At 41.3% G+C, this 25,065-nt stretch overlaps 1 long non-coding RNA gene across 1 annotated transcript; it reads left to right on the top strand.

Annotated features, from left to right (window-relative positions):
• The first annotated feature begins 236 nt into the window (after positions 1 to 236).
• Positions 237 to 4,072, top strand: LOC130209858 (uncharacterized). Its single transcript, XR_008834719.1, has 2 exons — positions 237 to 483; positions 3,638 to 4,072. It is a non-coding gene; the product is annotated as an uncharacterized LOC130209858 (long non-coding RNA).
• The last annotated feature ends 20,993 nt before the right edge of the window (positions 4,073 to 25,065 follow it).

Below are 25,065 nucleotides of genomic sequence, written 5' to 3'. Positions count from 1 at the left end.
TTCTTTGTTACACACAAAACAACACATTTGATCTGTATCACCAATAAATCTATTGATTATGCTTGAGGGACACTGACAAAGTGGGCTTTTGACTCCCAGACCCCCACCCACCACAGACACCCCGCTGGATATGCTCATTACGTGGAACAATGAAAGAGAAGGATGAATCAAAAAAATCCCCCAAGCGGCTAAACTTTTGTAGCCTGGGTCGTCGTGTCCAGTCAGTTCTTGAAACTTTGTTTTTTGTTGATGGGGGAGTTGGCTTAGTTCGCCTCCCTTTGCCTTTCACTACTGTCAGACCTTTTATGTTCTGCCTGTGGATTCTGGGTCACTGTCAGAGAGACCGAGTGAGGGTGTGAGGGAAATTTAAATGTGCCTCTCCAAAGGCTGGGAGAGAATATTGAGTAGCCGGTTTTCTTTTTGGGGAAAAACCGAATTTCTGCCCTAATTACAGGAGTTTCAACCTATCACTCCGGAAAACATGTAAGTATCTATTTTCTATATGCACGTTAGGTCTATAGTTTACTTTAAGGACTTACTAGTGGGTTTGATTTGTCTGATGGTATATTTCTCCTTAAAAATATGGACATATCAAGGGTCATGAGGTGTAACGGTGTAGTTGTCCGAACTGCCAGTGTTTTAAGTGTTGGAACACTCTTCCATCTCTCGTTGGCCATTTTCAAGGACACCCATCTTTGCCTCATGTTGGCACCTTTTTCCCTCCTCTGCGATTATGATATCTCAATAGGCCCCTCTGGTCCACACACACACACACACACACTCATACCCTGCACACACACTGCAGTAGCTGCTCAAATCTCTAGTTCTTAGGGCACTGTGTATGATAGTGACTGGGCGAGCTTGGGGCTTGATTAGTGCAGTTAGCCCTTCTAAGGCTCTGGCTGTTTACAGTGGATTACAGGGAGGGAGGCAGGGGTTAAGTCTACCCAGGCACCATGCCTCCCTCCTTCTCTCTCGCTCTCTCTCTCTCTCTCTCCTCACCCCCCACGGGAGCCACTGCAGCAGGTCTGGCAGCTCGTCTGGGCTCCCCATCGCAAGGCCAGGCTGACAGGTAGCGGGGATTTGGCAGAGCAGTTTGCATGAGAGCCAACAAGAAAAACTGAACATGGCGGATTAGTTTGGGATTATGTTGTCAGAGTTAGCCTTGACGGACAAACTGCAGAGGAATAAATTGCAATCTGTTTGAGGAGCGCGCTGCCACGCAAACAGGAGAGGCATCGGCTCGTCTCGCAGCCTGTCCAAAATGACAGGGAGGGGAGAAAATCATTAATAATTTATAAACAAAGTCCTCGGCCATTACTGACGTCTGCTCACTCTGCCTGGACAAGATGTCTGGTTGTCTAACCCCTAACATCAGGGGCTGGTTCGTGTCACATCTTAAAACCAAAAGTGACAGTGTACAGAGATAAGAGAAGGTTTTACAGGGAAGGGCTCGTAAAAAAAAAAAACGTATGGCGGCCACTCCTGTGATTTGAAGTCTCCCAATCCTATTTGTGATAAGGCAGTGAGTGAGGAGCAGACAGGAAGGTCTTGATCTACCTGTGGATGATTTTGAACTTCAATGTTGGTATTCATAAACTCACAGTCATGAATACATTTTGGCACCTGCCAAGTGAGAATGAGGTTTTTTGTGAAAGCACTTGGGAATTGGTTAGGTAGCTTTCATGAAGGGGGAGTAGCAAATAAAAGCACAGTGTTCCCATCGGGGTGCTTTCATTGTAAAAAGTAAAAGTATCTCAGTTTCTGGGCAGCTCAGATAGCTTCTGTCCCATTTGACAGTTTTCTGACTTATATTACGTTCATGTGCATTTTGGTGGACACGTGTACCTTTGGGTATTTGTGTTATATGCATCCAGTGCCATGTGCAAAAATACAACAACAACACATCCAACATTATTATTTTCATTCCAGATGAGATCAACGATGATACTAAATACTATGAAGATAATGCCAATATTTCACTGAATTCCCTATTTCTTTCTCTAAGGATTCAACCTTGAATTACGTGTCTTTTTCAGAACATGATTTGAAGTAAAAATGGGAGATTTAAAAATGAAGAGGATTGTTCTCCGTGACTCGATCGGAAAAAGATCAGATCCAGTGGAAATGGGTGATTGTGAAGAGCAGAGGGTAGAAATTGAAGGTAGGGATGGATATAATAATAAAATAGCAAAAAATGTGCACCGAAAGAGTAAACACACATTTCACCTCTCTCCGCTTTCATCTCACATCTGAGTCTCGGAGAATTGAATTAGCTCCATTTGACGCAGCTTTGTCACGCCGAGGACTGACTGGCATGGTAAAACGTATTCATGAGCTTTATTGCATTCTATCCTCTCCTACATCATTAGGAATGCATGTCTGTATGTTAAACATATGAATATGCATCGGCAGAGAGCATTTGCTCTCAGAGTTAGCAGTGAGCCGGCGCTGTGCCTTGAATAATAATCCATCGGAGAAATCTACAGCATTTTCTTTGCCTATCGCCTCGTAATTGAAAAAAGATAATAAGATCACATTTTTACATTTTTTATTTCATCACGAAACGGATTCGTAATATCAAGTTGTGCTCCGATTGAGGCAACGTCGAATTTTACACCCTGTGATATTTGCTTATGTGATCACATTTTTTCCAATGTTGCATGTTTGGATTCATTTAGTTGTGTGTGATCTGTGATTGTGGCACTGTATCTTGTCATGCATCAGTAAATAAATGCAATATATATGTACAAATAATACTAAATTAATAGTTGGTGAGCAAATACATTTGCCTGAGATATATTTCTGTCTGTTTCCCTGGTCAAACCCAGTCCAGTGTTCCCAGTCACACTGGCAGGGTGATCCTGAGGTCAGCAGAGGTCACTGGATAAAGGTTAACAAATTACCACGATGCCTCTCACACACCTGATTGATGCCGAGTGGGGGAGGGGGAGTGTGTCTAGGGGTCAGGTCAAGATATACGCCTGGAGATGAGGCATTTCTGTAAAAAGAAATGTGCTTTACAGCAAATAAAAGACGAAAATATATACGTCTAAAGGCCAGACTTTGTATAGTGTGTGTGTGTGCATGTGTTTGTGTGTGTGTGTGTGTGTGCACTGTGGTGTGTGCTTCTGACCAATGCCTACAGAGAAAGCTACACACTGAAATTTAGCTGACTTTTATAATTGAAAATGCATGTTTCCAGGCAAGAAATTGAGACATTTATAACATTACATGGACTATTTTGTCGTAAGCGATTTGCAATAAGTGCATTTAAACTCAAAAACAACCTAAGCTACATCAAATCATCAAAAGAGGGGTGCTCAACCCAAACAAATTACTAATTTGAGATCTATTGCTCACTGCCTCTGAAATGAGACGGACGTAACATATACCCAGATGCTGCTTATAGATATGGTTAATATATTCATTGTGGATTGTATGATAAGTAACATGATGGCTTTATGTTTAATCAACAATAAGGAACAGCGTATTCAACAGTGTGATGTGTTGAACAAGCTCTCGTGTCAATGAGACATCGGGACCCACACGTGGAAACTGGACCACGGCCTAATTCTAAGAAGGAAGCGTTGAATGGATCCACTCACGGTGCATTTCTTCTCCTCTTTTCCCTCAGCTCTCCTTTACCGCCTGCCTGCGCTCTCGCTGTACTCTCCAGCCGAAGGCCTTCTCTTCGTTCGACACACACGAGGCGCCCGGGCGACGGCAGCCGCCGCTCCTCGAGAACAAAGGCGCTATCTGCGCAGCATCGGGCAGGCCGGCGGCGCGCCGTGACACTTTGGAACAGCCGAAGGAAAAGGAGGAGGGAGGCTCCCTCTTCACCGACGAGACCAATTAGAGGGAGCAAAGTCTTCTATCTGAGCCAAATACTCCAGATAGGGTGGGCATGCAGCGGGGTGACGGACCCTCCAGGGGCGCTCATGTCGATTGGCTTATCTGGGTGAGGGTGAGACACGTAGACGCGTCTCACTTCTTACTATTACTCTGGTGTCTTATTGGTGTTGTCGCAGCTCATTAATAACCAATAAATGACAAGCACATGAAGCGATAATCAGCAAATGGGTTCATTCCAAAGGGAGATATCTCTATAGGATTGTAACGACTGCTCCAGAAATAGCAACAGTCCTTTGGTTCAACCCGTCCGCGTTTTTTTTTAACCCTTGTGTTGCCTTAGGGTCATTTTGACCCGAATCAATATTACACCCTCCCCCCGCCTTAGGATTAATTTGAACCCATTCAATGTTTAATGTCGGTGTTCTTTCGGTAGTCAACAAACAAACATAAAGTGCCTCACACTTAAACTTGGAAAACAATATTAATTCTAATAATTTTCTGGAGGTTTTAATTGCTGGCGTCAAATTGAACCCAAAGGGTAAAATATGTTAGTAAATATAAAGGTAACAGGAGGGTGAAACATTGAATCGGGTCAAAATGACCCAAAGGCGGGGGGAGGGTGTAATATTGATTCGGGTCAAAATGACCCTAAGGCAACACAAGGGTTAAGAGAGATGAACTCCAGAAACCCCCCGAAAAAATAGTTTCCTGTGCGGACGTAAAGCATTTTTGGAAGGAAACCAAAAGTTGGATATTTCCTCGCAATCCTCTCTCAGTCCCCCCGTGGTGGATAAATAACTGAGCTACACGTCCGTACACGCCACTTTTGACCCGTGGTGACTTCATCCGCTGGAAATGACTGTTTCCATATTGTCTTTGATTTCCACAAGTCTCCAGCGGAAGGAGGGTAAACAGAAGCAGTGAGGCGCATGTCTCTTTAAATAAACTGCACTGTCTGATGATGCTTTAATGGGCAAACCTGGATCCCCTGGGCAGTGACCCTTCAGAGCGTGGTTCAGCTGTGCACTGTGCACAGGGTGCCGGGATGTAATTGCTATGTACATACCGGGTCGGCTCTCTGGTTTCCACACTGCAAGAAATGTCATACGGAAGGACTCTTTCATATCATGATGTATCAGGACTTCAAAGCATGCCAAGGAAATGTGCAAATGGTATTAGAAGTGTTCGTATTTCCTCTTTTTAAACTATTCACGCTGAACGAGATCTTGCTTTGGCGGACATCCGAGGCAGAAGGAAACTGAGTCGTATTCATAAAACAAAAAAATCAAATCCAAATAGAAAACAACGTTTTCCTTCATTTGAGCTCTTCATACCTTACACCTTAGGGCCTACTCCCTGTCATGATTTGAGGTGCTTAGGTAAAGAGCTATTGAGAGACAGATAACCGTAACAAGAACCCTCCAAACAGGTTTTAAAATAAGCAAAAAACGTACGTCTTAAGTGCTAATGCCGATGTTAGCAAGCTAAGCTAACTTCTACTGTCTGAGAGGATCATCAACTTTAACAGCACGATGGGCCCTTTCAAATGTTGTGTTGTAAAGTGATATATATATATATATATATATATATATATATATATATATATACTACCGTTCAAAAGTTTGGGGTCATCCAGACAATTTCGTGTCTTCCATGAAAACTCACTTTTATTTATCAAATGAATTGAAAATTGAATAGAAAATATAGTCAAGACATTGACAAGGTTAGAAATAATGATTAATATTTGAAGTATTAATTTTGTTCTACAAACTTCAAGCTCAAAGGAAGGCCAGTTGTATAGCTTATATCACCAGCATAACTGTTTTCAGCTGTGCTAGCATAATTGCACGGGTTTTCTAATCAGATATTAGTCTTCTAAGGCGATTAGCAAACACAATATACCATTAGAACACTGGAGTGATAGTTGATGGAAATGGGCCTCTATACACCTATGGAGATATTTCATTAGAAACCAGACGTTTCGACCTAGAATAGTCATTTACCACATTAACAATGTATAGTGTGTATTTTTGATTAATGTTATCTTTATTGAAAAAACAGTGCTTTTCTTTGAAAAATAAAGACATTTCTAAGTGACCCCAAACTTTTGAATGGTAGTGTATATATATATATATATATATTAAAATTGTACATAACAGTTACTATGCGGGCTGGTTGAAACGGGGTTAAAACATCATCTTCCGACATTCAAAAGAAAGACGGGGCTCAGACTTGCTGCAGGCACCATGGAAATTGACAATGTGTCTCCATGGCAACGGTGGCCCCTCAAATGTCACCGTCGATGCTGTTTTCATGGATATATCCGAAACAGTTTTTATCCTATCTCGAAGACGGTATACAATACACATATTGTTATTGTAAGTATTAGTTTAAACTTCAAACTAGTGCTTGTAAATGTGGATATTTTTTGCAGTGGGTGTCTTGTTCTTCCCACCTTATTCCCACGTGTGGGTCCACTTCCAGTCATAACAGAGAAGGGCGTCCAGAGAACAGACAACATTGTGATTTGTCTTCGACGTAGACCCCGACACCCTGAGCTTCAGCGATGTTTCTCTGGGAAAGAAACAGAGATGTGAGCGAATGGGGGGGGGGGGGACCGCGAGGACAATAAACTTTTTATGGGTGGGCTGGGGAGGGAACGGATGATGTTATCAGCGTGAAGGAATAGGAAGAAAAAAATTAGACAAAGTTGCTCAGCTCAATATGTGCACGACTCCCCCGTTTCCCTTTTCTCTTGCTGAAACTAATGAATTTTTGCTGCAGGAAGAGGAAATGCTTCGGGAATAGGTAAAAAAAACGTCATCAAACACCGGATGTGTGCTCTTGATTAGTGCATTCAGACCAAAGCTAACTTTGGTAAGACAATATTACAAGAGGGCTCAAGGAAATGGCTAATGAGCGGCTAAACTAACGTAATCTCGCTCCAGAGCACACAGTCCTCGGATTGCCTCGCCGTCAAATCCTAATTGGATGGTGGAGAAATGAAGAGGACAAAGAACATTTATCTTTTCACAATTATCAGGAATTCACATCTTGGGCAAATTTGCTCGCTTGCATTACAATTTCATTGAATTAACTATTGATGAGCAGGAGAAACCAATATCGTCTCAATGTTCCTCAACCCCTTAACGCTCAATGGATTATTCAGATTTTGGATATTAGACCAAGCTTTTCGTCTTTTCGGATTTTTCGTCCATCTTTTTTCGCCATCTTTCATTTCTCAGTCTCTCTCTCTCTCTCTCTTCCCCGTCTCCACACCTGTCTTTCTTAGGCTTTTCGATGACTCGCTATTGTGGCACGCGCGGGAAGCGGCGCAGCGACGTGCTCCACAGGCATCACGAAGGGCGCCGCCTGACGAGGACGTAAAGTAATATCCCGATGAGGTCAGTCGACCCCCCCCCCCTTTTCACAGGCAACATGAAAAGAGGTTCGAGCGGCGGTCACGAGACGGGGGCCGGGTCCTCTTTGTCTCGGGGAGGAGGGTTCATCAGTTCAGATCGTGTGAGCGGCTGCTGCAGGACACGTCCAGCATACTGACGCGATGAGACGATATTGCACGCATTCGGTGACATTTGAAAGACACGCGCTGCTTCCAGGGGCGAGCGGTATATCACCGCTGTCATGCGGTATCTCACATTTCCCCAAGGTCAGCTTTTCAGGAATTAATAGCTTGATTTATAATTGTCCATCGTGCATTTTTTAAATTGTCAAAGAGGTCACGAACGGGTTTCATGAGACGATAAGAATGCTTCTCAGCCGACAGATGACCTCGTGATCTGAGACTCGTATTGATTTTTTTTTTTTTTTTTATACATCAAAATGTTTTAAAATGTCACTGCAAGGTGAGAACATCTTTTTTTGTCTTTCTTTCACAAGAGACGTTTAGAAGCGACAGCGTTGTTTCGTCTGACTTTTAGAGGAGCGTTGAGATATTTTTGGTTTGTTTTGACCTTTTTTTTTTACCACAGGTTAGAGCACCAATTAACCCCAGATGGATGGAGTCGCCCGCACGAGAGGTGACGTGAGGTGATTCGCCACCACTTTGGTATTAGTCTCATAATGCAAGCTGACGGCGGGGATTTCAGAAGCAGGGCGGGGGGCGGTGGGGGGGAGGGGAGAGAGAGGGGCGTCCTGAGGCTTCACGTTGGGGCCTCTTCTGTGAATCATGCAGCCTAGCGTGCGATCGACACACTGCCCTCCTCTTGACTCCCTCATAAGCTCTGTTACAATAACACACTTGCCTTTCACTCCGGCCCTAACCCCGAAACTCCCCCGTCCAAACCCACACCCACCCACCAACAACACTCCAGCTCTCTGAAGAAAACGCGGAGGAAAGAGGAGCAGCCCAAAAGCCTACGCGGGTTTTTCTCTAAAGATAAAAGCCGGAGGGTATTTCTTTCGGCCGATGGGCCCCGCCTCGAAAGTCCATTTACTGTGTTAGCATAACTGCGATGACAAAGATAATCTAGATTATTATTATTATTATTCCCTGCTTTAATTTATTTCTCCCCGGGGCTCAACGCGGTAATAAGGAGCAGACGTGGACTGTTTCTAAACCCGCTCGACTTCCTCGATGCTGCAGTCCCAACCAAGTGCAAGTCAAGGTTAACAGTGCCATCTACAGTAGAGAGGAAACTAGTCCATCATGTGCTGTGATGGTATTGATGATATGTGAGGTTCACACACATATCTAAGGTACCAGCCATCTTGTGCTGGGTTTATACCTTTGGCTTCAAAGGGTTGGGTGGAGCAAAAGTGGGCGTCTTCATGGAAAATATACGAGGGTACCAGGACAACACACATTCATTCAGATTCATGTTTTTGTAAAACTGTCGGGAAAAAATAAAATGGACAGCTATGACATGATGATGATATACAGTATATATATATATATATATATATATATATATGATGACATTTATATATATATGACATGGATATATATATATATATATATATATATATATATCCATGTCATAGCTGTCCATTTTATTATATATATATATATATATATATATATAAATATATATATATTTATATATATATAATAAAATGGACAGCTATGACATGGATATATATATATATGATGACATTTATAAATATATGACATGGATATATATATATATATATATATATATATCCATGTCATAGCTGTCCATTTTATTATATATATATATATATATATATATACCATTATCATCATTATTGTTGTCAAATTTTGAATGAAACACTGCATGAAACATGCTAAGAAAAATAGTCCCATTTTACTTGAAAGCACATTTTTGGCAAAACCACAAACAAAAAAATAGAGTTACCAGGAAAATCAAAGATGATATTTTGTCTTCCTGTTTTTAAATGTGATCATTGACAACATGGCTTGATCAAAATACAATGTTTTCAATTACTGGTCGATTTAAATTAACAGTTAGTGTCCAACTGCTGCAAATGAGTTACAGTTTACATCCTCAAGCAAGCTAATCTATAGTGTATAATAACAATAATAATAATAATAATAAAAATACAAATTATAATCATAAAATAATATAACTTTTAATTTATATAGCGCTTTTCGAGACACTCAAAGGCGCTTAATATATATATTTTCTTTATTGTTAAAGACATAAAATACGTATTGAATATCTCAATCCACATACACGTCCTTGATGGAAAGCATGTGAGATGTCTGGTGAATATGCCCTTTTCTTACTGTGAGATCAAATCGAATGTCAGTGTAATTGTTGAGCATCCCGCTGACTCCCAAACTCTGCGTGTGCTCCGAAAGTCTTTAATGGACGTTAAGTGTTGCAACGTGACACAAAATATATACACAGAAATCCAATCTCACCTCAATTTATCAGCATGATTCTGATTAGAACCGACTCGTCTAAATCCTGAATAATTGTTTATCCATTTAAGCAGGAATTAGGCCAGGTGAGTGACATTAACTAATTCACAGGGGAGTAATTTAGCTCATCAATGTCAGAGACTACACACAGGGATTCAGAGATTTAACCATTTGCCTCGTCGAGAGAGAGGAGAGAAAAAAGGCTAAAGGCAGACCATGACTGTTTATCCTCGGCCTTATCGCGACTGGCGATGGGCTTGTAAATATTATCCTATTCTCCCTAATCCACTGCACAACGCCGAGCTCACCCACTTACCGGAAGCTCCGACATTTACCTCGGGATTTGCCGGGGCTTGGGCTAGAGTGGCTGCGAGTGGGAAAGTGCTAATCTACAAGGCAGATTCGGGATTAGTGTGCTGAGCCAGGTGACCCGTGGGCCTGAGATCTGATTGGCCGGAGTACATGCAGGCCTGTGGTCCTTGGCGGCGGGTGACTGAGGAGAGGAAACTAGGAAGGCGAGGAGGAGGAGGGGGGGGGGACTCCACAACTCTGCTTTCTAGTTACTTCTCCCATTTTCCTTTCTTTCTTGTTTCTTCGTCTCCATCTCCCGCTTTCTCTCTCTCTCTCTCTCTCTCTCTCTCTCTCTTCCACACTCTTTCGCTCCCTCACTTTCTATGAAGGAGCCCTGATGAGAATTCCACTAATCAGCTGAGGGATTAACTGGGACTCAGACAACACTACATCTAATTCCCCCCTTCACCGCCACTGGGGCAGCAAGAGGCGCCACGCTGCAGCACTCCAGCTCACCGACACTGAGCAGATCACGAGGAAAATATTCTTCTTTTCATGAGGTAGAAATTCACCTGTCGAGTCAGACGTCAAAGGGTGCTCATCGAGTCGCTCCATTGCGCTAATTCCATTTATGTTTATTTACTGCTCATGTGTTTTGCTTTAGCGCGTCTGGAGGCTATGGAGGACTCAAAATGACTTAAGTATAAATAAATAATAAATAAATGCATGAATAAATATAGGAATAGATCAATAAATGCTTAAATAAATGTATAAATAAATACCGGACCGCCCCAGCTCATTTGAATATACGGACAAGTAAATGTCACACATAAATAAATGAAGAAATCCGTGTGGACACATAAATAGATAAATAAATAAATGAAGAAATACAGAAATGTAGAAATATATTTATTTTATGATGTCCTGTTGATTTATAACTTATATTTATTCATTCCTGTATTTATTTATTTATACATTTATTTATTTATTTATTTATTTATACATTTATTTAAGCATTTATTTATTTATTCCCATATTTATTCATGCATTTATTTATTTATACTTAAGTCATTTTGAGTCCTCCATAGGAGGCAGCAGGTTGGAAGTATGTTAATATAAAAAAAACATAAAGGTAAACCATAGACTGTATGTAAAAATGTTATGTACAGTCACAGCGAGGTCCCCCATTGGTTTGGCACTTTAAAGTAAAACGAGAGGGTGGAGCCGCAGCCCTTTTCTTGATGGCCAAAAGGTTACAATTAACTTTTATAAACTAAAAACACACTGTGAAAAGGTTTTTTAGAGTTTGAAGATGAAAAAACGCACAACCCCCTGACCAGACGACGCTGTGGTCGCAAGCTGTCAGTCACATGGCAGCCATGCCCTAAAGCATACTCAACTTTAAGGTCTATTTTACTCTAAATTCGGACCATAATGTATTAAATAAACCGCAGGCTGTATTGGAGAATCCCCTCCTTCACTTCCCCTTCGCGACCCTGGAGTTGCCACCTGGTCTAAACATGACCATAAAATATGTTTTGATGTGCTTTTGTTTTAATTATTATATATTGTGTGGCAAGAGTTCATAAAGTATACATTCAGTTTTACCATCTTGTGACTTGGCAGGTACGCTAATTAATTATTACCTATTGCAACAACTGTCTTTGTTTTACCAATGACAATGTACTTTACTTTGTGACAGCAGTTTTGGAGAAAACATTTTGGATTCCAAGATTTTTCATTGGAACTTCATACATACTTCAAATTGCTCCAGTGGAGTTCATCAATAGCCAACAAATTGAAGATTAATATAACACCATGAGAGTGTAAATCATAAATTTACTGTGAAAAGGATTTGCTGATTTCCCACTTTTTAAAATTTCAGTGGATATTGTATTTTGGTTTTGAAACTGTTAAAACTGAAAGCTATCCCAACTTAAATATGTTACTTGGGATGGTCGAGGGGTGATGTACTGTATAGTTGGTGTCTTTCAATTGTGACTATATTGGACAGTAGAAATAAAGACACATGAAGAGAGAGCGGGATATGACACGTAGGAAAAGATAAAAATAAGCGATCAAATAAATGACTAATTTTGGCTGAAGCATCCGACTGGCTGAGAATGTGCTGTTCAATGTTTTTGGCCTCTATCTCGTCTTCTATATTCTCTCCTTCTTCTGTCCGAGATGAGCGTGTAAGCCTTCGCGTGACTGCCCTGAGTGTAATCCTGTATGCTTGGATAACAACACGATGGTCAGCTTGTGTTTTTTCAAAGTGACACTGGCATCGGGAGCTCATTCGATTTAATGCCGAGGCTCACCAGCCAGGTCATGCTGGGCCACCCACGGAGCACGACGACTCATAAGAACAAAAAAGCCCAACATCAAGAGTGTGCAGTTTCACACCATGTGAGGTGGGACATGTGATATTTTAAAGTCAGTACGCCTGGATCTGCTTCATATTAATGCCTCAAAGCGTGAATTTGGCCTAATGCACTATTCATGATCATATATTAGAGGCATCAAGGGTAAGTGGGTTGCATTTTCAGCCTGGTTAAGTACATTTTGGCAGCAGTCCCGTGCTATCTCGAAGACAGGTTGGCTTCCCAGCCTCCCACAGTTTTGCAGTAATGAAGGGGCTGTCTTACCCAAACAAACAGGCTCTCCGGAGATGTACCTCAACTACCTCCTTAATCCAGGAAGTCTCTCTTATCTCTCCACAAATGGCCCCGCAGTGAGGCACAGCGCACTGCGTTGTCATTCATCAGCCAAACCCCCAGAGCAAAGTGTGATGGCTTCATTTCTGGAGACGGGGAAAAGCGACAGCAACGCACTCTGGTGGCGTGGATCAAGGCTCAGAGGGTTTTTTTTGACGATCGGGCGTCAATTTTCAGAGTGCTGAATCCACGCAGAATGGTGTTTTTATGTGTATCATTGGCAGATATCGATACCTCCATTTAGTCCTCCTGGTGTGTTGGTCATTGAGGATTTTAAGCTTATTCTACTGTAGCATTTGTCATAACTCTCCCGAGACGAGAGAGCGGTTCAAATATTTTGAAGAAGGCCCTTTTTTATTTATAGATTTCATCTATTTTATCTGTAAAAAAAGAACATTTACAAGTTTTTTACAGGCAAATTACGTAATATTTTTCGATCTTCACGGCTCAGCTTATTATTTTGTTTAATGTGTTTTTGTTTGGACCAAAATCAACGTTTACTTGGTGTCTACCAAATGCTGCGAAATGACAAAGTGCAGTTTGATAGCGTGTCAGTGAGTGAAGGTGTTGACGTGAACAAAAGGGGGGCACAGAAGTTGGGGAGTGAGGACTGGCAGCGGAGAAAAGTAATTTGTGGAGGAGTTGTGACACTCGGCGCCGCTCATTGGACAACTTCATCGAGAGCTAAAAGCTTTGCTTCACCCACTGAACACACTCCCACACAGAGATGACTGCACCATGTCAGGCTCAGAGCTGCCCAATGAAAACCAGGAATTTACGAGGGAAAGTTTGTCAAATATTGAAAATAATATGTTGGTATTGAGCACAAAGTGAGACAAAATATATATTTTTTAGCACTATAGTATTGGATTTTAATTGGATTTTAAAGGAGCAAGAAAAAAATCTTTAAGCTTAATAACACACACACACACACACACACATCAAATGAACTTCAGGCAAACTTCATTGTTTTTTCAATCTTTTAGTTCTCAAATGCCAGTTTAGTTTATTCTTTTACGTTGCGCTGCAGTAGTTGGCAGTGTCAGTAATGTTCGACAAGAGTAATTATATGAATTATAATTTTATTACCTTTAGAAATATACTGTAAAATGTCTGAATACGACTACTATTACCTGTTATTTACAATTATTATTATTATTCTAATGACAATTCAGATGATGCATTTATTTGTTCGAATTTGACTTATACATTGATTTCTAATAACTTGATTTTTATCCGTTCCATTCATAAATGAGCTAATAAAAATATCAATGAAAGTTATCTTTACTTTCACAATTTCATGTTTTTAAAGCAATATATGTTTCAATGGTCAATGTAATAATTAATATACATAACAAATACATTAAATAAGAATAAATCAGAATAACTAACCTTTTAACTTTTTTTTGTTTTCTTTTCTTTAACGGCTCTATCATATATTAATTCTACAATTTAGAGTCACAGTGCCCTAAATTACATTTATGTTCCAAGGCTTGCACACTTTGCCTTGTAAATATTCTTCTTTGCTGCTGCACTTATTTCATCTTGTCTTGTAAGTCTAGAATGGTAATTCAATGTAAAATGTTCAGGGTTTACATATCTACAATACTTACATAATAGGACGTTGACAAAGTGTTACAAGCAAGAATAAAACAAATAGCTATGCGTTTTCCATATTTATGCTCACTAAAATTGTCAATGTATTCTTTTTTTCCTCCATGTGTCCGTGTTTTAAAGTTGTTTTGTCATTTGCATGATGAATTATAATTTGTATATTTAAATAAAATTCTTCTCTGGGCTCATCTTTGATGGAACTGTTCTCTCTCATTGTGTGTGTTAAACAACCGAGCAGCTTCCCCTTCATCAGTGACTCCGAGGCGGGTTTTGAGCGACTTGCTAAGAGCTTTCATCCAACAGTGTTGATCGCTAATACTGATCTGTACATTTTTTCCAACTAAAGCTCTGATAAAGAGCTAAGACCATAAGACTGTGTTTGCGAGTTTAGTAACTACGCCAACAAGGCAACAAGGAGCTGGAGAGAATTGGAAACCGAGTGCGCAGCCGGTTCAGAAAGCTGAAAACAGCTGTGTTTTTACAACCACTGAAACACAACGCTAGAAAGGGGGGTTTTTCCCCGTTTTTTTTTTTTTCATCGGCTACCCATACTGCACCTGCCATTTCCATCACAGCCATGTGGTCACAAAGGGAGCAGTATATCTGTCAACAGGATCAAGTGCTCAATGGAAACCGCGAGCCACTGAATCCTTCAAGACACCCCCTCCACTGGCCTCAAACAAAGCCCCAAAACCCCTCAACCTGGCCACCTCAGCCCAATGGAGTCAGGATATCCTCCTGTTTTCTGGAAGATGGATACTTCCTTCACCTGTCCACACTGTCTAAACTACCTGGGGAGCTGCGTGTTACCCATCGCGGACATTTTAGTGGCACTATTTGGATAATAACCTCTCAAGATAAACATCCTGCTCCATGGAGCTGTTTCACAAGAGACCTGCAGGTTGATGCAAAACTGTCCCAGTCCGATTTTTTGTTGTTGTTGTTGAAGTTTTTCCGAGTAAATGTCCAACTCAACATCACCTGTCACCAATGTTTAAAAGTGTCATTTCCCGGAGGAGGGATACGGCAAATATGAATTCGCTGCCGCTGGTATAGATCATATCATACTCATCAGCTCTCGACTTCATCGTGAGCATTAAAAAGCACCGGGTCTCATGTGACCTCCAGGTCCGACACGTGAAATACCCCAAAAGAAGTGGGAAGCGACCGGAGAGAGAGAGAGACCGGCCCGACCCGCTGGGGATTCAGGAGGGGTCGCGGTGGATCAGCTGGGTCTCCCTCTCCCACAGAGGAGGGAAAACACAAATTAATCACCTCCAGCACTTCACACATAAAGGGCCCCAAATGCAAGAGGCAGGAGGGCCTCTGCGGAGAAGACGACACGGTCCTCAACCGCTAATGAAAAAAAAGAAAACCTGCAGGGGGCCGTGCCGCCGAGGGGCCGACGCTCTCAGGGCACCTCGGTGTGGCAATGTGTGTGTCGAGTGTTCGGAGGGACATTCAGGTGCACTTTTATTTTGGAGATGATGTATTACGGTAAATGTAGGGTTGACATTAGAGGCGTTTTAACGCCTACGAAGTGCCCAGCGTGTGTGTGTGTGTGTGAAAGGAATAGAGCGATCGAAAATGAGTGAAGGTAACCGGAATGTGTGTTTGTTTATTCTCTCCCTAGTTGGCTCCACCCCCCCCCCCTTCTCCTTTTTTCGTCCATGAGGCATCTCGCGAGTGGCAACCACGAACCCCACCTGGCATACTGGTTGACGGCGCCATCTGGTCGCGGGCCACGGCTCGCCATCGGGCCCGCCGTCAGTACCCACAGTGCCAGTGTGGTGTTGTTTAATGAGCGCATATGAGCAAACATTCGACTGCCAGGTGGCGTTTGCCGCCACGCCACGCCGGCCGGGCAGAGTTCTGCCGTTGCCGTTCAAACCCGGGGGCATCAAAGGGGGGCCTTGGATTTCCAAAGTAACTAAGCCATAATCCAGCCCCTTATTGGTCCCATTCATATTGAAATACATGATCAGAGGAACTGAGGAGGCCCTAATCTTGCCAATGAGCGGTCCGGCACAGCTGCGGGGATAAAGTCAGAGCATGAGACCACCAGTATATTAGAAAAACTCAGGCCTTGCTGATTGGATTAGGGGGAGGCGAGGAAAGGGAGGGGCGGGCTCAAGGGTGAGGAGATGTCACCTCCCGGCGTTGTGTGTGGCGTTGCGGTTCTCGGCGTCGGCGTACCCGAGGATCAGGAGGTGTGTGTGTGTGTGTGTGTGTGTGGGGGGGCGGACTTTGTCCCGGGGTTCGGTGACCCGCGAGAAAAAAGAAATTGGAGGGGGTGAGAGGGAAGAATGGCGAGAACAAAATGGAGAGCAAAGGGAAAAAAGGCTGAGTGTGCGGAGTCAGGCCTTGATAGCTACTCGCAGCCGCCCAGCGTGAGCTCGTCTGGTATTAAGTTGTAGCATGGCAGTTTTGGAGTAGGGAAAGAAAGAAAGAGAGAGAGAGAGAGAGAGAGAGAGAGAGAGAGAGAGGACTAAACCGGGCATTAGCTGTCGACTTAAAGGTTTGTGCTGGTTCCTCTGGTAGGAAGAGCCGCCCCGTTTAAGTATGATTGAGCGTGGCTTAGATGAGGATCAATGGTTATCCTCTCGACTGTTTTGTTTTGAGGTTTCTTTTCTGTATTTACTGCGAGTAAAAGGAGAAGCCATTTTGTTTTACAAAGCAGGAGCCAAACATTTCCATAGTTGTATGTCTGGCAACGGCAATGCGATTTATTCATTTAAGCCTACAAATACGTGTCAAACTTCACTATTTATTATTTTAAACACGCTTGATTCCGACCCTCATTTCATCTTTTAACAAAGGCCGTGAAAACAGTCAGACTTTAAATACCGTGCAATATGACTGGATCATCCCCCGGGGGCTATTTCGGGACTCCACAGACGTCGGACAAAAATATCGACGAACATCACGGCTGTGAATGTGCAGTTATAGTGCAGAGTCTATATTTCTGTTACTTTTCAACACAATGTATTAAAAACAGCGTACGCCTTGAAACATTATGATGGTCAAATGTTCAGGTAAAATAACGGCGCGTGTGTGTTCTTCAAAGTACACACAGATGTGTTTAAAAGGGCGCTGATAATTGATTTAAGTAAAAAATGCTGCACTTGATTCCTTTCTGTTTTTATATCTCGATACGTCGGCTGTCGGCTCGCCAGAGATCACAGGGAGGTTGTTGTGGGCGGAGCCAGCGTGTGACCCCAGCCTGTCTGCACTCAGCCATGAGGAATACTTGATCACTTAGCAATAAATGACTTTTACTGTTCATTACGTCAGATTTATGCAAATATATGTTTGTCAGTTCTTAGTAACACAATCAATCTTACTATATAACATATGTGCATGAAATTGATTGTGATTTATTATTCAGCAAATATTTCAAGTCAATAAAATCAAGTATTTTAAGTTATACAATTAAATATTTTAGCAAGTCAGCAATGCTTTTTTAAATATGTTGTATATAATATATATATATACATATATATATTATATATATATACTGTATATATTCTAAACACAACTTTTTTTTATTTTATTGTAAAATGGGATGTGTTTTTTTGTTGTGGATATACAATATATATATATATCATATATGTATGTATATATATAGATTATATACACAACATATTTAAAAAATTGTAAAATGGGATGTGATTTCTTGCTGATGTGAATATATATATATATATATATATATATATATATATATATATATATATATACACACACAATTTGTGCAACATGTATTTTTTTGCTGTTTCATTTTCTGGCCATTTATTGCACTGATTCTGCTCCTCCAGACTCAACACTCTGGAGCTCCGCTGAGCTGACGATGGATTTCTGGCTCTTGGTACACCTGCCCAAGATGTTTACTCTGGATTGACACTTGAGGACAGAGTTATAGACACAGACTTACGTCAATCCCACATTCCCTCATCCAAACAAGGCGTTCGCATCTTTGCCGAATATATCAAATAAGTGGACACTTTGAATGATGATGTGTCCCGGCCATAATACGATAAGAATATTTATGCTATCAGTGCTGTTATATAAACGTTAAATATTATAAACCAAAGTGTTCCTGTCCTGTGAATCACAGGCATTACTGTTAGGCAGGACATAACAAATGTACATATGTGTGCCTCCACATGCAGACAAGTGCACATGCACTTACACACATAGGTGGGCCGTTTCTTCTTAGTCATTCTCTGAGTTTGTAGACAGCAGACTTTCATGGAATCCATCTGCAAATGTATCCAGCCGCTCTGGAAAAAACTTTACTCCTTGCATTTTGACTGTGAATGTGGTACGCCAGAGCACATTTCTCTGTAACGTATTAAAGATAAACTTTGGATACTGGAAAACAACATTTTAATCTGACAGACCAACCGCAAATATAAGCTGTTATTCCAATGGGATCCAGGTACAGTGTATCTTTAGGATTTAGTTGAGACTATATTTGAACTTAGCCGACCTTCGCCTTTGATCTCTCTGTGGCATTTTCTCAAATGCATAATTACTAGGGTTGTCAATCGATTAAAAAAAATTAACTAATTAATCGCACATTATGAAATTCATTAATTGCGATTAATCGCAGTTAAAAGTTCATTCTTTTTAAAGACCAAACTTCACACAGAGCTGTGTTTTCAAAGAGGCTCCTACCTATAAAGTGCCAGCGAGGTATTTAATATTGTGGATGATAAATTGTTTCTTCAGTGAAACATCAGATTAGTAAAAAATATATATATATTTGAGACCCCATTGGTCCTGTCATCTTTAACACTGAACAACAGCAGAACCAGTGGCCTTGGTAACTGACTGACATTCACATATGTCCTGTTCACCCTCTGGAGGCTGGGCTCATTTTATACATTTTACAACAAAACAAAAAATTCACCTTTTAAAGGCGTTTGCATATGACACATACCCATGTGTTCTAAATCAAACATTCCAGCACAATCTCAGCTCTATTCAATGAGGCTCATTGTCCTCGCGCCGTGTTCTCTGCTCTCTGACTGACAGGCTGCTAATGAGCCCCACCTGTGAGGTGGGAGGTCCTTTGTGATTTACTGAGTGTTCATTGGTTGTTTTTTCCCCAAAATGTTGACAGACAAACGGATTGACCAATCACGGTGAAGGTTTCGTGTGACGAGTTCTTTCCGCACCCCCGACACGTCGCCCCTCCGTTCCTCTGTGTATCAGAGGGGGAGACGGGAGGAAGGAGGAGCAGGAGAAAACCCGACTGATTCATCCACGAGTTTAAACTGATTTCTGCTCCTTATTTTTGCGGAGAAATAATTGTTTTAAAAACGGAAACAGTGTTAAACCGTACTGCCGCGGTTTGACACTCGGTTTGAGTGTAAAAACTTCAACGAACACCGGAAGTAAACAAAGTTGCGTTCATTGCGTTAAAATATTTTAGTGCGTTAACGCGGCCAAATTAATCGCATAGATTAACGCGTTAACGCTGACAGCCCTAATAATTACTCTTGAGAAAAGGCCAGTATGTTCACACTAAAAAATAATTAAATGTATACATAACATAATGTCTATCTATACCACACTGCAATTTACACTGACAATTGTCCTACGATACAATCTACAACAGAAAATAATTGGTATACACACACCAACTGGCATGAATAATGGTGCACAGTATCTGTAGTACATAATATGGCATTGAGACATTGCCTAATTAGACTAGTTCACATTTCCTGTTGACTTGATTGGGAGGAAAATGGCAACAGAAGTTAAATTGCTCATGCCATTATATTTAAACAGGAGCTCAAACTTGTCCAAGTTGCTTTTTGATGATTATCTCATCCTTATTATTCACCCTTCGCTAAGTCCTGAACACAGAATGTCAAATCATAGCGTAGCTGTGTCCAGGGTCAGACAACATGGCTCTGTTCCACAGACTCATGCAATCATGACAGGCTTTGCGGATTTGGAACTAGTTATTGTAAAACGTTGTGTAATAATGATACTCGGCACCCAGAGAGGTTGGAAAGAGATATATATCTCTAAAACATTGTGTTTCATGTAAAAAAATCTGTGGAGCTAACCATAGTAAAGCTAGTGACTAAAGGTATACTGATTGAATACACATGCTGCTTTTACTTTTTAGAGATTGAAACAGTGAATAAAGACGAATACCCAGCTTCACAGTGATGTGTATTGTTTTTTATCTTGATTGCTAGGTGATGTGGTGGTTCACTTTTCCTGTGGTCTGTAGTTCTATAGCTTCTATCTTTATCGGCTGAGTCAGTTTGACATCCTGGATGTATCCTTCAAACTTATATTATAGACCTGTCTGCTTCTATCAAAAATTGCTTTTTTGTTTTTTACAAAAAGATAAATAGATCAAACTTCTTCAGGGAGTGCACTTAGTGACAGTGTGGGCTCCATGCTAGCTCCAGCAGCGGCTAACAACAAGAGCAAAGGGGCTCAGGGAAGGCTATCCTAGAGAATATGTATCGAGTAGCTCATCCTGTTGGAGAGAGAAGCTATTACCACTTTAAAATTGTGTAAAAATGGAAGAATTGTGTAAAAGTAAGAACAAAATACTGCCTACATTTTTTTTATTTTTTTAGGAAAATTAGTCAGTATTCTGATATTGGCCTTCAAAAATGTCCATCATTTGAAGACTACATACCTGCAATATCCATGGTGAAATATTATCTTTGTAAGTGTGCTGTAAGCTGTACAAAACAAATGTTGACTTTGGTCCCTGTGAGCTATAGAGAGCCGGCTGAACAATGCTATTGTCCCTCAGAGGGATCTTGATTAAGTGCCCTGTTGAGAGAGCGGCGCAGTTGCTGAACAAATACTAAAATGTCCAGAGCAACAACGGTCCTTCAAGTGCCAGAGCTCATTATCCACTATGCAGAGCATCACATTAACAATTTAAAATAATAAACAGGAGGCATTTTTAAATGTGTCCACTAGAGTTGCCTCCTCTGTTTCTCCGGGTCAGACGCCTCTTGGAATTATCAGCTTTCATCTTTTTCCGCAATTTGCTGAGATGAAACTGAGCGTTAAAGTCATTAAATACATCATAAGCATATTTTGTCAAAAATGGTGGTGATTGATGAGTTAATTAATCTTCATTCATTTATTTTTTATCTGTCTATGTTTTTTGTTTCTTTAAATAAATAAACAAATAAAAAAAGCTCACACACACATGCACACATGTGCACATGTACACGTGTACACATGCACGCTCATTTTGTTCTTCTTCTTTTTCTCAGTACTCTGACTTTATGATGTTTTGGCCACTGTTTAGTCGTCCTCTAGGTGTTATGTCTATGTATTGTCTTTTGTTTTATAATAAAAAAAGTTTTTTACCAAATAAAAAGTGGCGAAAAAAGTCGAGAATGAAATTAAAGTGTTAAGTTTCAAATAACAGTCTCAGCTGTATGGTAAGATGGGTTCTTCATATTTAAGAATCATTTGATTCACAGACTTACCTTAAATATGAAGAACCCTGAACTGACTGCATTTTTAGGCTTCTTTTGGCACGGCACCCAACCAGCATACTCACATTACTTACTGTGTAATATCAATAGCCATTCATACTTTGACATATATTCCCCTTCTCAGCCATTGCTGGAGTTTTGGTAAAAGCCTCTCTTCGACAACTGAACCTCACAGCCTGTGCCAATAATTCAGACGTAAACATCTCCAGCCCCAGTGCGCTCTGGGAGTTGGGTGACAGTTTGTGTCAGCTGCACGTTTTACCTGTCGTCGAGAAGCGGACGCGATCCTTCTTCCTCTTTCCTCTCCTGCTGCGACGGAGGACACGGTCGCTGCTTTGGCGGCTCGTGTCAGACGGGGCTCCACGCTGGGGGACATTCCTCTGCGATGCCGAGGAGCCTCGCGGCTATTTATCTCCATCTCTGCACCTTTTGGAGTTGGCAACATCCCATTCCACTCGCGATCCCTCAATCGACAGCTGAGTGCCCGGGTTATCTGGCCGTAGCCATGACAGTTGTATACTCTTACACGCTACATTAGCAGCCAGTGACTTTGTGAGTAGGTGAGTGAGTGAGTGTTGAATTGGTCACGGTACCATGTTTAGTCAGGGGTGAGGCCTTCAAGCGTAGAAAATGGCAAGCAGGAGTGTGACAGCACAAATGTCCCAAATCCCCAGGCTGCTTCGAGATCACTATGGATCTATTGACTAGAGCAGGGGTCAGGAACCTTTTTGACTGGGAGAGCCATAAAAGCGAAATATTTCTAAATATATTTCATTGAGAGCCATATAGTATTTTTAACGTATGATAAGTTAAATACACTACCGTTCAAAAGTTTGGGATCACTTAGAATTTTTTTGTTTTTTCAATGTTTTTTTTTTTCAATTAAATTATTAAATCAGAAATACATACTCTACATTGTTAATGTGGTAAATGACTATTCTAGGTGGAAGTGTTGGTATAGAGGGCCCATTCCATCATGTACTACTCCAGTGTTCTGATGGTACAGTTGTGTTTTTAATCGCCTGCCCTAATAGATGATTAGAAAGAAACCTGCAATTATTATAGCACATTAGAAAAAACAGTTACATATATGCTGGTGATATACCCTTTGAGCTTGAAGTGCTTAGAACAGAACAAACAAAATTATTAAAATATTAATTTATCATATTAACCTCCTTTGTGTCTTGACTATATATATTTTATATTGATATAAATAAAGTGTGATTTTTTTTCAAGAGACAGAAATTGTCTGGGTGATCCCAAACTTTTTAACGGTAGTGTATGTCTTGCTTTTAATGAGACTTCTGGTGCTGCATGATGCTACTGGGGGGGGGGGGGGGGGGGCTCTGCGACAGGCGAGACAGCGAGCCGAGAAGTGTTAACGCGACACGTAGAGACGGAAGTGATATGCTGGTGTGAAGAGACGACCAACAACAGACGTTTAGTTTAATAAAAGAACAAAGACGTCTTTAAGAAAAGGACCTGACATTACTTCTGCTGTAATCTTGATGAATAGAGAAAATTACAGGGGGGCGGGCGGATATATATATATTTTTTTCAACTCAAAATTGTCTGGGAGCCATATGCCGTGACCGGAAGAGCCATATATGGCTCGCGAGCCATAGGTTCCCGACCCCTGGGTTAGATGAACTGAGTAATATTGATGGTAACTGCCAGATCCAAAAAATCATGAACTGTGTCTTGAGAACAATCAGCTCAATTGCAACAAACTTTTTTTGGGGCTTTGTTAGCTAGCTGCCTGCAGCCTGCAGCTCGCTGTAATCATTGCCACAGTAGGCCTTGCTGTGTGCACACAAGATGTTTTCAAAGTAAAAGAATTTGAAATTATTGACAAGCATCTGAAAACTGAAATCACATTAGCGAATGATGTCGATTCAGCCAAGTTGTACGGCAACACAAACTGTTGCCCAAGAGCTGAAGGCGCCCGATATGTCTGACAGACAGTGCATTATGTCATCAAAAAAAGCTAAAAGCGGTCTTTGTTAAGCCGGGCATTTAGCTTTCTTTCACACCCGTAAAAGTGCATTCATGTTTTACCAGACGATGTCGAGATTTCAGTCATCTTTGGATTCATCAAAGTACCACTTAGTGCAAATAAAAGAGGCCGAATGCTTTACTCTGCTTTGTAGCCAATAAATTACCTGAAACATGCCGACATTCAAAGCCTATTTAAAAAATAAAAAAAATCTCAAATCTTTAAATTGCTTTGTTTTATCGGAGCAGCTTTAGCTCAACTGGAAATTGAATCGACTAAATTGTTGTTTGTTGACTCAGACGCCACCGCCATGTGACAACAAGAGCACTGAGAGGGCTCAGATTGCGCTGCAACCCCCTCAGATCATTCCTAATTACACATAATAACGGGCGCAGTCCTTTGAAGGGTAATGCTCTCTTACCTCTTCGTGTAACCACACGCACCATGAAGAGCTCATTGGAAAACCCCAGGGCGAGTGTCAACGTGTACACAACCGGGGCGCTACGTGGGCTCCCAACACAAAAATGAGCGCTGCATTTTTCAGGATCCTCCAAAGGCCACGTGTCCAACCTTGTGAGTTCCTCTGTTTATTAACCACACCCATCGGATGTCCGTCTACACCCGGATTCTGAGTATTCTTGATGTTTTGTGCATTTTGTGCACTCTACAATAAGCATAATTTTCTTTTTTTTAAAGCAAACCAAATAAAGATTTGTGCTTATCTCGTTTTTATCCCGAGATCTATTCAGATTTGTCGCCTGTCGGCTTGTTGTTGCTTGCCGAGAGCTCGGCAATTTTCAGCTCAGTGCTTATGTGATTTTGACGGCAATTTTGTTAGGCCTTTCCTCTAAATGAGAAAGACAATAAGGTAATCTCCCCGGGTTTACCTGGAATACAGTGGAAACACACTCTCTTAAATCCCTGTGCTGCTTCACTACCGCTGTGAAATATATATTTTTTTTTATTCCTCTGGATTTCAACCCCTTTGAAGTGTCCTCAATCACACCCTTCGTAAAATGTTTACGGCGCTCCTTAAAACTTCATTGTTTCATTCGAGAGTTTACACGTTTTTTTAATTATTATTTTTTTATGGTGTGTATCCACACACCTGCTGCGAGGTCGGATGACTCTATTGAGACTTCTTCCACCTGACGGAAGACTCATATGGCGAGCGAACGAAGGACATCAGAGATTTACTGGGCTCTCCTTGCACCTATGACTTGATGTCGTAAA

This window comes from Pseudoliparis swirei, chromosome 19 (assembly GCF_029220125.1).
Source record: "Pseudoliparis swirei isolate HS2019 ecotype Mariana Trench chromosome 19, NWPU_hadal_v1, whole genome shotgun sequence".
NCBI classification, from domain to species: domain Eukaryota; kingdom Metazoa; phylum Chordata; class Actinopteri; order Perciformes; family Liparidae; genus Pseudoliparis; species Pseudoliparis swirei.
This window is presented reverse-complemented; position numbering and strand designations above follow the sequence as displayed.